Source organism: Bombina bombina, chromosome 3 (assembly GCF_027579735.1).
Source record: "Bombina bombina isolate aBomBom1 chromosome 3, aBomBom1.pri, whole genome shotgun sequence".
Taxonomy (NCBI): Eukaryota; Metazoa; Chordata; class Amphibia; order Anura; family Bombinatoridae; genus Bombina; species Bombina bombina.
Genome location: NC_069501.1, coordinates 1,086,974,397 through 1,086,990,391, shown reverse-complemented (window position 1 = coordinate 1,086,990,391; position 15,995 = coordinate 1,086,974,397). Strand labels below are relative to the sequence as shown.

The 15,995-nt window shown below is 38.6% G+C and overlaps 1 protein-coding gene across 2 annotated transcripts in view; it reads right to left on the bottom strand.

Annotated features, from left to right (window-relative positions):
• MRPS31 (mitochondrial ribosomal protein S31) overlaps nt 1-15,995 on the bottom strand; it is a 227,721-nt gene that overhangs the window by 73,839 nt on the left and 137,887 nt on the right. The gene's annotated exons all lie outside the window — the stretch shown is intronic.

Here is a 15,995-nt window from a genome sequence, read left to right as displayed (position 1 = left end):
TCTGAATTCCCAAAAGTAATGAATGCAGCTGTGGACGCTTCCCGTTTAAGAAGAAAATAATATTTCAAAGCTCTTACCATATCCAAAGAATGAGAAAACCTTACAAGAGTATTCTTAGAATTAGGACACAAAGAAGGAACAACAAATTCCCTATTGAATTTGTAAGAATTCACAACTTTAGGCAAAAATGTAAATGAAGTCCGCAAAACAGCTTTATCTTGATGGAAAATCAGATAAAGAAACTTACAAAAGAGAGCAAACAATTCAGAAACTCTTCTAGCAGAAGAGATAGCTAAAAGAAATAACACTTTCCAAGAAAGTAATTAATAATCAGAGAATGCATAGGCTCAAAAGGAGGAGCCTGAAAAAAAACTTCAAAACTAAGTTGAGTTTCCAAGGAGGAGAAATAGATTAAATAACAGGTTTAATACGAATCAAAGCCTGACCAAAACAGTGATTATCAGGAAGTTTAGCAAACTTTCTATGAAATAAGACAGAAAGAGCATAAATGTATCCTTCAAAGTATTTGCAGATAAACCCTTCTCCAAAACATCCGGAAGAAAACTGTAAAATCCTAGGAATTCTGAAAGAATGCCAAGAATAATTATGAAATATAGGTTTTCCAAACCTGATGAAAAAATTTCCTTGAAACAGACTTACGAGCCTGTACCATAGTGCTAATCACTGAGTCAGAGAAACCTCTATGACTAAGTACTAAGCGTTCAATTTCCATGCCTTCAAATGTAGAGATTTGAGATCTTGATGGAAAAACTTAAACACAGAAGGTCTGGCCTTAAAGTAAGTGGTTAAGGCTGGCAACTGGACATCCGGACAATAACCGCACACCAAATCCTGTGAGACCATGCTGGTGCTATCAGAAACACATGAGATTAAACCATTATGATCTTGAGTTGGATTCCGCCCAAGAAAGTATCCGAGATACTTCCTTCATAACTGAAGGACTGCGAGTCCCTCCTTGATGATTGACATATACCACTGTTGTTATATTGTCTGTTTGAAAACAAATGTAAATGTTCTCTCTTCAATAGAGGCCACGCCTGAAGAGCCCTGAAAATAGCACGGAGTTCTAAAATATTGATTGGTAACCTCGCCTCTTGAGGTTTCCAAACCCCTTGTGCTGTCAGAGAATCTCAGACAGCTCCCAAACCTGAAAAAAACTTGCATCTGTTGAGACTATAGTCCAGGTAGGACGAAAAAATGAGACCCCCTCAATAAGGTGATAGTCAAACCACAAAATCAGAGAGAATAGAGTGTTGGAATTTAAAGGGACATTATACACTCATTTTTTATTTGCATAAATGTTTTGTAGATGATCTATTTATATAGCCCATAAAGTTGTTTTTTTAAATAAATGTATAGTTTTGCTTATTTTTAAATAACATTGCTCTGATTTTCCGACTCCTAACCAAGCCCCAAAGTTTTATGTGAATACTGTCAGCTACCTTCTCCAGCTTGCTCCCGTTTGCGTAAATAGTCTTTTCATATGCAAAAGAAGGGGGAGGGGGGAGTGTCTTATTTGCCACTTGCAGTGGGCTTTCCAGCTACCTTTTCAACAGAGCCAAACTGACAGCTTCTAAGTAAGTTTTTAAACAGTTTTATACTGGATTTTTATATCAGTATCTGTGCATCTTATTCTTTATAGTAGTGTCTATTACATGCAGTTATATGAAAATGAGTGTATACTGTCCCTTTAAGTATATCAGAAGTGATATCTGAAAATAATCCCTGCATTTTTGGTGCAACATGCAAAGCTATAGAGGCCTCATATGAAAATGAGCAAAGAGGATTGCACCCGATGCTGCAGTCATGAGACCTAAAACTTCCATGCACATAGCCACTGAAGGGAATAATAGAGACTGAAGGTTTAGACAAACTAAAATGAACTTCATTCGTCTCTAGTCTGTCAGAGAAAGAATCAGACACTGAATCTTATCTGAAAACCTAAAAAGGTGAACCTTGTCTAAAGGATCAAGAAACTCTTTTGTAAATCGATCCTCCAACCATGTTTTTGAAGAAACCACGCTAATTGTTTAGAGTGAGATTCTGGTAAATGAAAAAATTTGAGCTAGTACCAAGATATCGTCCAAATAAGGAAACAATGCAATACCCTACTCTCTGATTACAGATAGAAGGGCACCGAGAACTATTGAAAAGAATCTCTGAGCTGTCTCTAGGCCAAACGGAAAAGCGACAAATTGGTAATGCTTATCTAGAAAAGAGAATCTCAGAAAACGATAGTGGTCTGAATGAATCTGAATATGAAGATAAGCGTCCTGTAAGTCTATTGTGGACATGAAATGACCTTGCGGAAAAAAAGGCAGAATAGTCCTTATAAGTCACAATCTTGAAAGTTGGGACTCTTACAAAACGATTTAAAAAATTTCATATCCAGAATTGGTCTGAACGAATATTCTTTCTTTGGGACAATAAATAGATTTGAAAAGAAACCCAAACTCCGTTCCTGCAGAGGAACTGGAACAATCACCCCTTAAAACTCTAGATCTGAAACACATTTCTGAAAAGCCTGAGCTTTCACAAGGTTTGTTGTAACATGGGAAATAATCTTCCCATGGGAGGTTTTATTTTGAAACCTATTCAATACCCTTGAGAAAACAATATTCTGAATCCACTGATTTTGAACAGAGACTGTCCAAATGTGTTAAAATTAATTAAATCTGCCCCCCCCACCAGTTAAACTGGTTTAAGGGCCGCACCATCATGCAGTCTTAGGGGCTGAATTTGGTTTTATTTATAGGGCTTGGATTTATTCAAAATCTAATTAGAGCCAGAGGCCTTAGGTGGAAGGAAAAAAACAATTGGGAGCTTAAAAATTACCCTTAGATTTCTATCTTGGGGCAGAAAAAACTCCCTGTCCCCCAGTAATAGTGGAGATAATAAAATCCAATAGAAAACCAAAAAAATTACTATCCTAAAATGATAAGATAGTAATTTAAATTTAGACACAATATCAGAGATTTAAGCCATAAAACTCTTCTAGTAAGAATGGCTAAAAACAAATATTTAATATCAATTAAAATTACATAAAATATAGAATCACAAATGAAATGATTAGCATGTTGAAGTAAAAAAAATATATGCTTAGACCATTCAAGATCTGATAACTAAACTGTCCAACCAAAAAGTTGAAACAGCAGCAACATCAGCAATATAAATGGCAGGTTTAAGAATATAGCCAGCATGTAAATATGCTTCTCTAAGATATGATACAAACTTCCTATCTAAAGGATCCTTAAAGAAAGAAATATCTTCCATAGGATAGAAGTAAGTTCGGCAAGAGTAGAAATAGCCGCAACCTTAGGAACTTTTACCCCAAAACTCCAAATCCACTAAGTTTAGATTCCTTACTAAACATATGAGAGATAACATCTGGAAAAAGAAAAGACTTCAAGCGTAACCTCAGAAGCTTTTAAAAAACAGAATTCAAAATTTGCTATTCTTGTTATCAAGAGGACTAGATTCCTCAATACCCAAAGTAAACAATACTTCCTTAATAAAGAACAAATATATTCAATAGAAAGATTGATTTATCAATATCAGTCTCTGAAGTAGGATCATCTGAGTCAGAGAAATCCTCATCAGCAGAAATACTTCAGTATGCTGTCGATCAATACAAACTTCATTAGATTTATGAGAAGTTAGGAGAGATCTTATACGTTAATCAGCGCTGCGGAATCTGTTGGCGCTCTACAAATACCTGATAATAATTTGAAGGTGGAATAGCAGTCATAGCCTTCTCTATGGCTGTAGCAATATTATCCTTTATATCTACAGGAATATCATGTACATTAGACTGTGAGTGTTTAACAGTAGATGTATGTGTACTATAGAAACATTATCAGTATGAAATATTATAACATAACAAGTGCCACATATATGAGCTGAAGAAATAAGATCAGCTAATTAACATTATACACACTTAGCTTTGGTAGAAATAGTGTACAGGCACCTTGGTTCCTACAGTAACATCAGAGGCAGGATCAGTTTGAGACATCTTGCAAAATGTAACAAAAAAGAAAAAATAACATTTAAACAAAATATCCAATTTCCTCAAATTGCAGTTTCAGGAATGGGGGAAAATGCTTATGATAATTTTTTATTATACAAAAGTAAAATCAAAAGTAAGCAGCCTAGCCCTCTATGAATCAAAGGAGAGCAGAGAGCAAAAAGAGGGAGAGACTTATATAACAAATTTAGGTGCCAAGAATGGCACAAATGCAGAGAAAAAAACTTTTGGTGCTAAACAAATGAAATGACGCAACTCGCGTAATAAGAGGCGCGACTTCTCGCCAAAAAAACCTTGCAACAAGAAAGTCGCAAGAAAAGACGTAACTTGCGTCACTGCAGACGCGACTTCGCCCCAAAACTTTTTGCACCAAAAATGTCGTAATAAAAAGTAACATTCTGCACCATTGCAAGCCTAAGCCCGCAAAAATTTTGAAAAAAACAGACTCCAAGTTACAACTAACTGGAACCCCAGGTAAGCCTAAAAACTCCCATAAACATAATTTCCAAGCTGAAACTGTTAGACTGCAGAGGGAAATACACAGACCTGACTCATGGCAAATATATGCAATATACATTTAAAACTTTATACTATAAAGTGCCAAACATAGCTGAGAGTGTCTTAAAAAAATGATGTGTACTTACCAGAAGACACCCATCCACATAAAGCAGACAGCCAAACCAGTATTGAAACATATCAGCAGAGGTAATGGTAAAGGTGAAATGTTGATCTGCAAAGGGAGGCAGAGATGAATCTCTGCGACCGATTACAGAGAACCTTAGAATAGATTTTCCATAAGTGAAAACATGGCGTCAACAGGCAATACTCCTTTAACACATCCCTCAGACAAATACTGTACTTTGAGAGGAACTTTGATATGCTTAGAAGCCCCTATCACAGAAGAAAATCAAACAAAACTTGCTTCACCACCTCCCCAAGGAGGCAAAGTTTGTAAAACTAAGGTATGAGTGAGGTAGGAGGTGTATTTATAGGCATTTTGAGGTTTGGGAAACTTTGCCCCCTCCTGGTAGGAATGTATATCCCATACGTCACTAGCTCATGGACTCTTGCCACTTATATGAAAGAAACAAACGCACTGTACCTTGGGCGGCCGGAGGGCTGAGTTAGCGATCTTCTTTCCTTACAGATAGGATGAGTTTAATATCGTTTTTTATGAAACAATGACAGAAACTAATGTTTATTTTTTGTGATAGTAAATCATAGCGTTTGTTATACGCTTGGGTTTACCATCACTTTAAGCGAGAATGATGATCACATGTCATCATTGAGAGAGGGTTGTTCCCACTTTTGGAGCTGATTTTAACCTACCTATCTAAAATCAGTTAAGCAAAAGGGTGTGAAATGGATTAGCAGTTAAAGGGTTAATTATATGCTGAACACTTTTCCAGTGGTAAAACACATTTATATTCAAGCAATAGGCAGTAATAAAATGCTTTAACATATAAGATACTTTTTATTTTGCACTTTAACCCCTTAACGACCGACGACGTATGCCATACGTCCTCAAAAAAAAAAGCACTTAACGACCGAGGACGTATGGCATACGTCGTCGGTTAAACAGAGCACTGGAAGCGATCGAAATCGCTTCCAGCTGCTCTAACAGTATTGCAGGCTTGCCTTGAGGTCTAGGCATCCTGCAATACTGTTCCCGAGTGCCGGGACCGGATTGATCACTCCCCCACGAGTGATCACTTCCGGTTTCGCTCCACGTGGAGCCCGGCAGTGTTTCAGAGCATCGGAAGCAATCGGACACGCTTCCGATGCTCTGCTTGTGTGCTAAGTGCCTCGGTGGGTCGAGGCACTTAGTTAGTTATAAAATAAAAGGCAAAATTGATTTAAAAAAAAAACTGTATAAAATAAAAAAAAGCCTAAAATAGCCCCCCCCCCCTCCCCCTTCACTAAGCATCCAAGATGGCGATGCCCAGTGCATCATGGGGCCTCTGGGGGTGTCCCTAGCCTGAATCATCATAGGGGCAAGCTAGGGTCACCCAAAAAAAAATAATAATAATAAAATACCCCATTTGTCTGATCATGTCAATATTTGTAAATATTGACTATGATCAGTGTGGATCTCCCTCCCTCTCCTCACTTGCCATTTTGTTGGAGAGAGAGAGAGACCTGTATTTAGCAGAGAGAAAGATTTATTTCTTTTATTTGTTAAAAAATATAGAACCAAAGGCTCTTTTCAGAGCCATTAACCCCTAGCTTGCCAGTGATCACTATATATCACTGGCAGTAGCATAGGTGCACTTTTTTTTTGCTGCATTTTGCTGTCTGTGCATTTTTTTAGGGGTTAATTTTGTTGTTGTAATTTTTAAAAAACCCAAAGGCTCTTTTCAGAAAAATTTAGTTAATTTAATTTAATTTTCAGAGCCATTAACCCCTAGCTTGCCAGTGATCACTATAAATCACTGGCAGTAGCATAGCTGTACTTTTTTGCTAGTTAATTTAGTTAATTAATTTAGTTAATTTAATTTAATTTTCAGAGCCATTAACCCCTAGCTTGCCAGTGATCGCTATAAATCACTGGCAGTTGCATAGCTGTACTTTTTTGCTGTCTGTGCATTTTTTTAGGGGTTAATTTTGTTGTTGTAATTTTTTAAAAACCCAAAGGCTCTTTTCAGAAACATTTAGTTAATTTAATTTAATTTTCAGAGCCATTAACCCCTAGCTTGCCAGTGATCGCTATAAATCACTGGCAGTTGCATAGCTGTACTTTTTTGCTGTCTGTGCATTTTTTTAGGGGTTAATTTTGTTGTTGTAATTTTTTAAAAACCCAAAGGCTCTTTTCAGAAACATTTAGTTAATTTAATTTAATTTTCAGAGCCATTAACCCCTAGCTTTCCAGTGATCGCTATAAATCACTGGCAGTAGCATAGCTGTACTTTTTTGCTAGTTAATTTAGTTAATTAATTTAGTTAATTTAATTTTTTTTAGTAATTGTTTTCTGTGACAGATACAAAAATGTCACAGAAAAGATATAGTGCTGAGGAGGCGTATGCCATCCTTGCGTCAGAGTCAGATGCCTCTATTTCTGACTCAGACCCCAATTTTGACCCTGCCATGTGCTCAGATACATCACTAGATGCAGTCTCAACTGATAGTGATGTATCTGTGGCTGCTAGCCCCCCTGCCAGCCCCCCTGCCAGCCCCCCTGCTAGCCCCCCTGCCAGAAGGAGGCGTGTTGCTGCCATTGCTGCTGAAGAGGCCAGATATCCCACCCTTCACAGCAAATGCTGGCATAAATATAGATGTGGCAGGTTTTAGCCCCCAGCAGTTTCTGGAAGTATTTCTGGGCGATGATATATTGGGGAACATTGTCGCCCAAACTAATTTATATGCCCATCAGTTCCGTGCTGCAAAGCCTGGAACATATTTGGCAAAGCAGCAATGGGCCCCCATCAATGTGCCAGAATTCAAAAAATTCTGGGCATTGACTATGCTGATGGGCATCATAAAGAAACCCTCCATTCGCTCCTACTGGAGTAGTAGCCCCATCTGCTCTACCCCCATTTTCTCCCAGACTATGTCGAGGAAGAGGTATGAAATGATTCTGCATTTCATGCACTTCAGCGACAACAGCCTGTGCCCCCCTAGGGAGCATCCCCAATTTGACAGGCTGTATAAAATCCGCCCCCTGATAACCCACTTTTCTGCCAGGTTTGCAGAGGCTTATACACCTGGAAAGAATATATGCGTTGATGAATCCCTAATGAAGTATAAGGGAAGGCTGGGATTCAAGCAGTATATTCCTTCCAAACGCTCCAGATATGGGGTAAAGGTGTATAAGCTCTGTGACAGCGAGACTGGGTATACTCAGGCCTTCCGGGTGTATGAGGGAAAGGATAGCCACCTTGACCCTCCAGGTTGCCCAGAACATATGGGAACCACTGGCAAGATTGTCTGGGACCTGATATTACCCCTAATGAACAAAGGGTATCACTTGTACTTAGACAATTTTTATACAAGTGTCCTTTTGTTCAAGCTACTGTATTGCTTTGATACAGTAGCTTGCGGTACAATTAAAAAGAACCGCGCAGGTTTCCCAGGACAACTTGTACGCACCCGGCTACGAAGGGGGGAGACCTCAGCTCTGCGCCAAGAGGAGCTGTTGGCACTTAAGTACAGAGACAAGAAGGATGTATACCTTCTTACCACCATCCACACAGAGAGGACGGTGGCGGTTTCTGTACGTGGCAGAGCTGAGATCATAAGGAAGCCAGTGTGCATCAAGTCTTATAACCGGCATATGGGTGGGGTTGATCTGGCTGATCAGCTGCTGCAGCCCTACCTAATTATGCGGAAGACAAGGGCCTGGTACAAAAAGGTTGCAATTTACCTAATGCAGATTGCAACCCACAATGCTTTTTTGTTGTTCAAAAAAGCAAACCCCAGAGTTAAAAAGACTTTTTTACAGTTTCAGCTCCAGATTATTACTGGGATTTTGTACCATGATGCACCTGCTCCCCGGGCGGTGATGGGAGAGAGCAGAGTTGGGGCTACTCATTTTATTTTTAAAATCCCCCCCTACTGCCACAAAGCAGAAACCACAAAAAAAAATGCAGAGTCTGTACCAAGAGGGGGAAGAGAAGGGACACCATATATCACTGTCCTGATTGCCCTGGACAGCCTGCACTCTGCATTGGGGACTGCTTCAAGCGGTACCATACAATGGTCAATTTTTAAAAAAATAAATACATTTGGTGTTATATATATAAATATTTTTTTTTGGTTATGTTTACTGTTAGATGAGTTTTTGTTTTTTTTACTTTTACTGTGCCAGATTTTTACATTTCACTACTACATTTCACTTTCACTATTTTTTTCTAAAATTGGGCCTGTTATTTTTTTTTAACCAAAACCCCTGTCAAACCTATGCATGGGGGACATAGGTGTTCTCAGGGTGCCTTGCAAAAAACAACCTGAAGTATGTTTTTGTAATAACTTACAACAGTCTATCCTAAATTATAGTCAAAAAGCAATGTGTCTGTAAAAATGAAAATTGAAAAATAACCACCATACACTTTCTCCAATTTTTTGGGCTAAAACGGTTGCTTCAAAGGCATCAAAGCACACCATATACAATACCTTGGGGTGTCAACATTTAAAAAATATACACTTTCATGGCAATAAATAAAAGTGGGGTATGCAATAGGCCACAAACTAAAGATAGGCCTATCAGAAGAAATACTCTCATTGTTAATAACTAAAATCACAAGTCATAAATTTGTAACATAACCTTCCCAAAATCCTGGCAAACCTATGCATGGGGGGCATAGGTGTACTCAGGGTGCCTTGCAGAAAACAACCTGAAGTATTCTTTTGCAATAACTTACAACAGTCTCTCCTAAATCATAGTCAAAAAGCAATGTGTCTGTAAAAATGAAAATTGAAAAATAACCACCATACACTTTCTCCAATTTTTTGGGCTAAAACGGTTGCTTCAAAGGCATCAAAGCACACCATATACATTGGGGTGTCAACATTTCAAATATATGCACATTCATGGAAAACAAATAAATTGGGGTATGTTAAAAGACCCCCCAAAAAGACGATAGGCAAAGAAAATATGTTAAATGTGAAAAAAAAAATCACCAACGCATGTCAGACATTTGGCATTGCACCCCCCAAACAAGCCACCAAACCTATGCATAGGTGGTATCACTGAACTCAGGAGATGTTGGTGACCATATATTGGTGTCTTCTTTGGTAGTAACACATAACAGGAGCTGTGAATCCATGTCTAAAGTACAATGTATGTGAACAATAACACAAAAATATGAATGCCCAATAGTTTGACAAAGACTAGTGGTTAAATTAGTGCATGGAAAGTGTTAAAATACCTGCATTTGAAATACCCTAGGAAGTCTACTTTTCAAAAATATATGGTTTGATTGAGGTAAATTACATTGGCCGGCTTCAGAAATGTCTTAAATAGGACATGGGTGCATGGGATGTGAAAATTCAAAGTGGAAAAAATGGAATGGGCTTCCTAAAAATAAGGCCTTTTAGCCCCCAGAGAACCCAACACACCTATACATGGGTGGTATCACTGTACTCAGGAGAGGTTGTTGAACACATATTGAGGTGTTTTTTTGGCAGTAACACATAACAGGAACTGAAAATACATGCCTAAAGTACAATGTGTGTGAAAAATAACACAAAAAAATGACTACCCAAAAGTTTGACAAAGACTGGTGGTTGAATTAGTGCATGGAAAGTGTTAAAATATCAGCATTTGAAAAACCCTAGGGTGTCTACTTTTCAAAAATATATGGTTTGATGGGGGTAAATTCCATTGGCCAGCTTCAGAAATGTCCCAAATAGGACATGGGTGCATGATGACCGATGTGAAAATTCCAAGTTGAAAAACTGGAATGCGCTACCTAAAAATAAGGCCATTTAGCCCCCAGAGAACCCGACACACCTATACATAGGTGGTATCACTGTACTCAGGAGATGTTGTTGAACACATATTGAGGTGGTTTTTGGCTGTAACACATAACAGGAACTGAAAATCCATGCCTAAATACAATGTGTGTGAAAAATAACACAAAAAAATGACTACCCAAAAGTTTGACAAAGACTGGTGGTTTAATTAGTGCATGGAAAGTGTTAAAATATCAGCATTTGAAAAACCCTAGGGTGTCTACTTTTCAAAAATATATGGTTTGATGGGGGTAAATTCCATTGGCCAGCTTCAGAAATGTCCCAAATAGGACATGGGTGCATGATGACCGATGTGAAAATTCCAAGTTGAAAAACTGGAATGCGCTACCTAAAAATAAGGCCATTTAGCCCCCAGAGAACCCGACACACCTATACATAGGTGGTATCACTGTACTCGGGAGATGTTGTTGAACAAATATTGAGGTGGTTTTTGGCAGTAACACATAACAGGAACTGAAAATACATGCCTAAAGTACAATGTGTGTGAAAAATAACACAAAAAAATGACTACCCAAAAGTTTGACAAAGACTAGTGGTTGAATTAGTGCATGGAAAGTGTTAAAATACCAGCATTTGAAATACCCTAGGGTGTCTACTTTTCAAAAATATATGGTTTGATGGGGGTAAACTCCATTGGCCAGCTTCAGAAATGTCCCAAATAGGACATGGGTGCATGATGACCGATGTGAAAATTCCAAGTTGAAAAACTGGAATGCGCTACCTAAAAATAAGGCCATTTAGCCCCCAGAGAACCCGACACACCTATACATAGGTGGTATCACTGTACTCAGGAGATATTGTTGAACACATATTGAGGTGGTTTTTGGCAGTAACACATAACAGGAACTGAAAATACATGCCTAAAGTACAATGTGTGTGAAAAATAACACAAAAAAATGACTACCCAAAAGTTTGAAAAAGACTAGTGGTTGAATTAGTGCATGGAAAGTGTTAAAATACCAGCATTTGAAATACCCTAGGGTGTCTACTTTTCAAAAATATATGGTTTGATGGGGGTAAATTCCATTGGCCAGCTTCAGAAATGTCCCAAATAGGACATGGGTGCATGATGACCGATGTGAAAATTCCAAGTTAAAAAACTGGAATGCGCTCTCTAAAAATAAGGGCTTTTAGCCCACAGAGAACCCGACACACCTATACATGGGTGGTATCACTGTACCCAGGAGATGCTACTGAAGACATATTAGGGTGTTATTTGGCAGTAACCCTTACCATTTTATCAGTAAATGTATTCTTAAATTGCTATTTGTCAAAAAATCTAATTATTTCCCCCCCCCCCCCAAACTTTGGCATAGATTGGTGGTAAAATGGTTGCATGAAAAAAGTCAAAATACCCCAAGTTTAATACCTTAGGTTGTCTTCTTTTAAAAAATATATACATTTGAAGGGTTATTCAGGGATTCCTGACAGATATTGGTGTTACAATGTAACTATCGCCAATTTTGAAAAAACATGGTTTTGAAATAGCAAAGTGCTACTTGTACTTATTGCCCTATAAGTTGCAAAAAAAGCAAAGAACATGTAAACATTGGGTATTTCTAAACTCAAGACAAATTTTAGAAACTGTTTAGCACTGGTATTTTATGGTGGTTGTAGATGTGTTAGAGATTTTGGGGCTCAAAGTTAGAAAAAGTGTGTTTTTTTTCATTTTTTCCTAATATTTTATAATTTTTTTATAGTAAATTATAAGATATGATGAAAATAATGGTATCTTTAGAAAGTCCATTTAACCCCTTAATGACCACAGCACTTTTCCATTTTCTGTCCGTTTGGGACCAAGGCTATTTTTACATTTTTGCGGTGTTTGTGTTTAGCTGTAATTTTCTTCTTACTCATTTACTGTACCCACACATATTATATACCGTTTTTCTCGCCACTAAATGGACTTTCTAAAGATACCATTATTTTCATCATATCTTATAATTTACTATAAAAAAAAATATAAAATATGAGGAAAAATTGAAAAAAACACACTTTTTCTAACTTTGACCCCCAAAATCTGTTACATATCTACAACCACCAAAAAACACCCATGCTAAATAGTTTCAAAATTTTGTCCTGAGTTTAGAAATACCCAATGTTTACATGTTCTTTGCTTTTTTTGCAAGTTATAGGGCCATAAATACAAGTAGCACTTTGCTATTTCCAAACCACTTTTTTCCAAAATTAGCGCTAGTTACATTAGAACACTAATATCTTTCAGGAATCCCTAAATATTCCTTGACATGTATATATTTTTTTTTAGTAGACATCCCAAAGTATTGATCTAGGACAATTTTGGTATATTTCATACCACCATTTCACCGCCAAATGCGATCAAATACAAAAAATCGTTCACTTTTTCACAAATTTTTTCACAAACTTTTGGTTTCTCACTGAAATTATTTACAAACAACTTGTGCAATTATGGCATAAATGGTTGTAAATTCTTCTCTGGGATCCCCTTTGTTCAGAAATAGCAGACATATATGGCTTTGGCGTTGCTTTTTGGTAATTAGAAGGCCGCTAAATGCCACTGCGCACCACAAGTGTATTATGCCCAGCAGTTAAGGGGTTAATTAGGGAGCTTTTAGGGAGCTTGTAGGGTTAATTTTAGCTTTAGTGTAGTATAGTAGACAACCCCAAGTATTGATCTAGGCACATTTTGGTATATTTCATGCCACCATTTCACCGCCAAATGCGATCAAATTGAAAAAAAAGTAAAATTTTTCACAATTTTAGGTTTCTCACTGAAATAATTTACAAACAGCTTGTGCAATTATGGCACAAATGGTTGTAAATACTTGTCTGGGATCCCCTTTGTTCAGAAATAGCAGACATATATGACTTTGGCGTTGCTTTCTGGTAATTAGAAGGCCGCTAAATCCTGCTGCGCCTCACACGTGTATTATGGCTAGCAGTGAAGGGGTTAATTAGGGAGTTTGTAGGGAGCTTGCAGGGTTAATTTTAGCTTTAGTGTAGAGATCAGCCTCCCACCTGACACATCCCACCCCCTGATCCCTCCCAAACAGCTCCCTTCCCTCCCCCACCCCACAATTGTCCCCGCCATCTTAAGTACTGGCAGAAAGTCTGCCAGTACTAAAATAAAAGGGTTTTTAAAAGGGATCCCCCCCTTAGCCCCCAACCTCCCTGATCCCCCCCAAAACCGCTCTCTAACCCTCCCCTCTGCCTCATTGGGGACCATCTTGGGTACTGGCAGCTGTCTGCCAGTACCCAGTTTGCAAAAAAAAAGTGCTTTTTTTATTTTTGTTTGGCTTTTTTCTGTAGTGTAGCTTCCCCCCCCCCCACACACAGACAAACCCCCACCACCTTGCTGATCTTTTTTTTTTTTTTTTAAATATTTAGACATTTAAACATTTTTTATTAATAAATTTTCTGTAGTGTAGCGGTTCCCACCCGCTCCCTCCCCGTGCACGCGCCCGCCCCCGCCCTCCCGTGCACGCGCGCGCGTCCGTGCGCGCCCCCGCTCATCCCCACCCACGATCCCGCCCCCCCTGCACATAACCAGGGCCATCGATGGCCGCCACCCGCCTCCCGGTCCGGCTCCCACCCACCAACGCAGGGAGCCACCGATCTCCGGTGCAGAGAGGGCCACAGAGTGGCTCTCTCTGCACCGGATGGCTTAAAAAGGTTATTGCAGGATGCCTCCATATCGAGGCATCACTGCAATAACCGGAAAGCAGCTGGAAGCGAGCAGGATCGCTTCCAGCTGCTTTCCACACAGAGGACGTGCAGGGTACGTTCTCAGGCATTAACTGCCTTTTTTTTGAGGACCTACCCTGCACGTCCTCGTCGTTAAGGGGTTAATGGCGAGAAAAACGGTATATAATATGTGTGGGTACAGTAAATGAGTAAGAGGAAAATAACAGTTAAACACAAACATCGCAGAAATGCAAAAATAGCCTTGGTCCCAGATGGTCAACAAATTGAAAAGTGGCCTGGTCACTAAGGGGTTAAAGGGACACTGAACCCAAAATTTTTCTTTCGTGATTCAGATAGAGCATGCAATTTTAAGCAACTTTCTAATTTACTCCTATTATCAATGTTTCTTTGTTCTATTGCTATCTTTATATAAAAAAGAAGGCATCTAAGCTTTTTTCTTGGTTCCGCACTCTGGACAGCAGTTTTTGATTGGTGGATGAATTTATCCACCAATAAGCAAGGACAACCTAGGTTGTTCACCAAAAATGGGCCGGCATCTAAACTTACATTCTTGAATTTCAAATAAAGATACCAAGAGAATAAGGAACATTTGATAATAGGAGTAAATTACAAAGTTGCTTAAAATTTCATGCTCTCTCTGAATCACAAAAGAAAAAATTTGGGTTCAGTGTCCCTTTAAAGGGTTACAAAATAGCATTTAAAACTTCTGACAGAATTACAAGGACAGGAAATCCAGAATCGTTATTTTATGATTCAGACTGGGCAGGCAGTTTTCAATTTCCTTTTATTAGCAATTTTACTTGTTGTTCTGATAGCCTATGCTGAAGCAAATACATAGGTAGGCTTAGGATCAGCAATGTACTGCTGGGAGCTAGCTGGTGTTTGTGCCTCTAGTCATTGGCTCATCAGAAGTGTTCAGTTAGCTCCCAGTAGTATACTGCTGCTCCTCAGCCTACACTTCAACAAAGGATAACAATAAAATTAATAAAATAAACCAAATTTATAATAAAACTAATAGAAATTAGTTGTTAAAAATGACATGCGCTATCAGAATCATGAAAGCTTAATTTTAACTCTACTGTCCCTTTAAGCTTGGGAATCAGACATCTTAACCATTCCTGTGTTCAGACAAAATGAAAAGAACACAATTTCAGACTGCAAATCCAGAGTAAGTAACCACCTTCAGGAACAAGAGAGGACTAAAACCGCACCTAGCGCAAAATGGCTCTCAAAGCTAGTAACTTTAATAAAAACCGTATGAAAAGTTTCAAAATATAATAATGCAAAACACGAACTCAGGTCAGATACAGCAGTAGCCTGAACTTTCGCTTTAGCATAGTTGTATAATGCTCAGTACAGAGATAGGGGTATACATAGACAGGGATTTGTCATAAGATACAAAAACATAATAGACTAAACAAATCTAGTACAGGAGGAAGAGGGCCCTGCTCTGAAGAGCTTACAGTCTACAGGTTGATGGTGCAGAGACATAACGTTTGAAGTAGCTTGTAACGTGGATTGTAGTTGCCGCAGTGAGTCAAGGCAGTTCAATAATTATTTTGGTTAGGATAAAAAGGAGAGAGGGAAAGCCTCTCTGAAAAGGTGAGTGTTCAAGGAGCGTCTGAAGCTATACAAGGTTGGACACAGGCTTAAGGAGCAGGGTAGAGAGTTCCAGAGGACAGAAGCAGCCCGTGAGACATCTTGGAGGGAGGAGAGGGACGTAGAGATAATAAGAATGGAGGAACATAGGTCAGAGGTTGGTCAAAGAGGATGGGTCAGGAAATATTTGGAGATG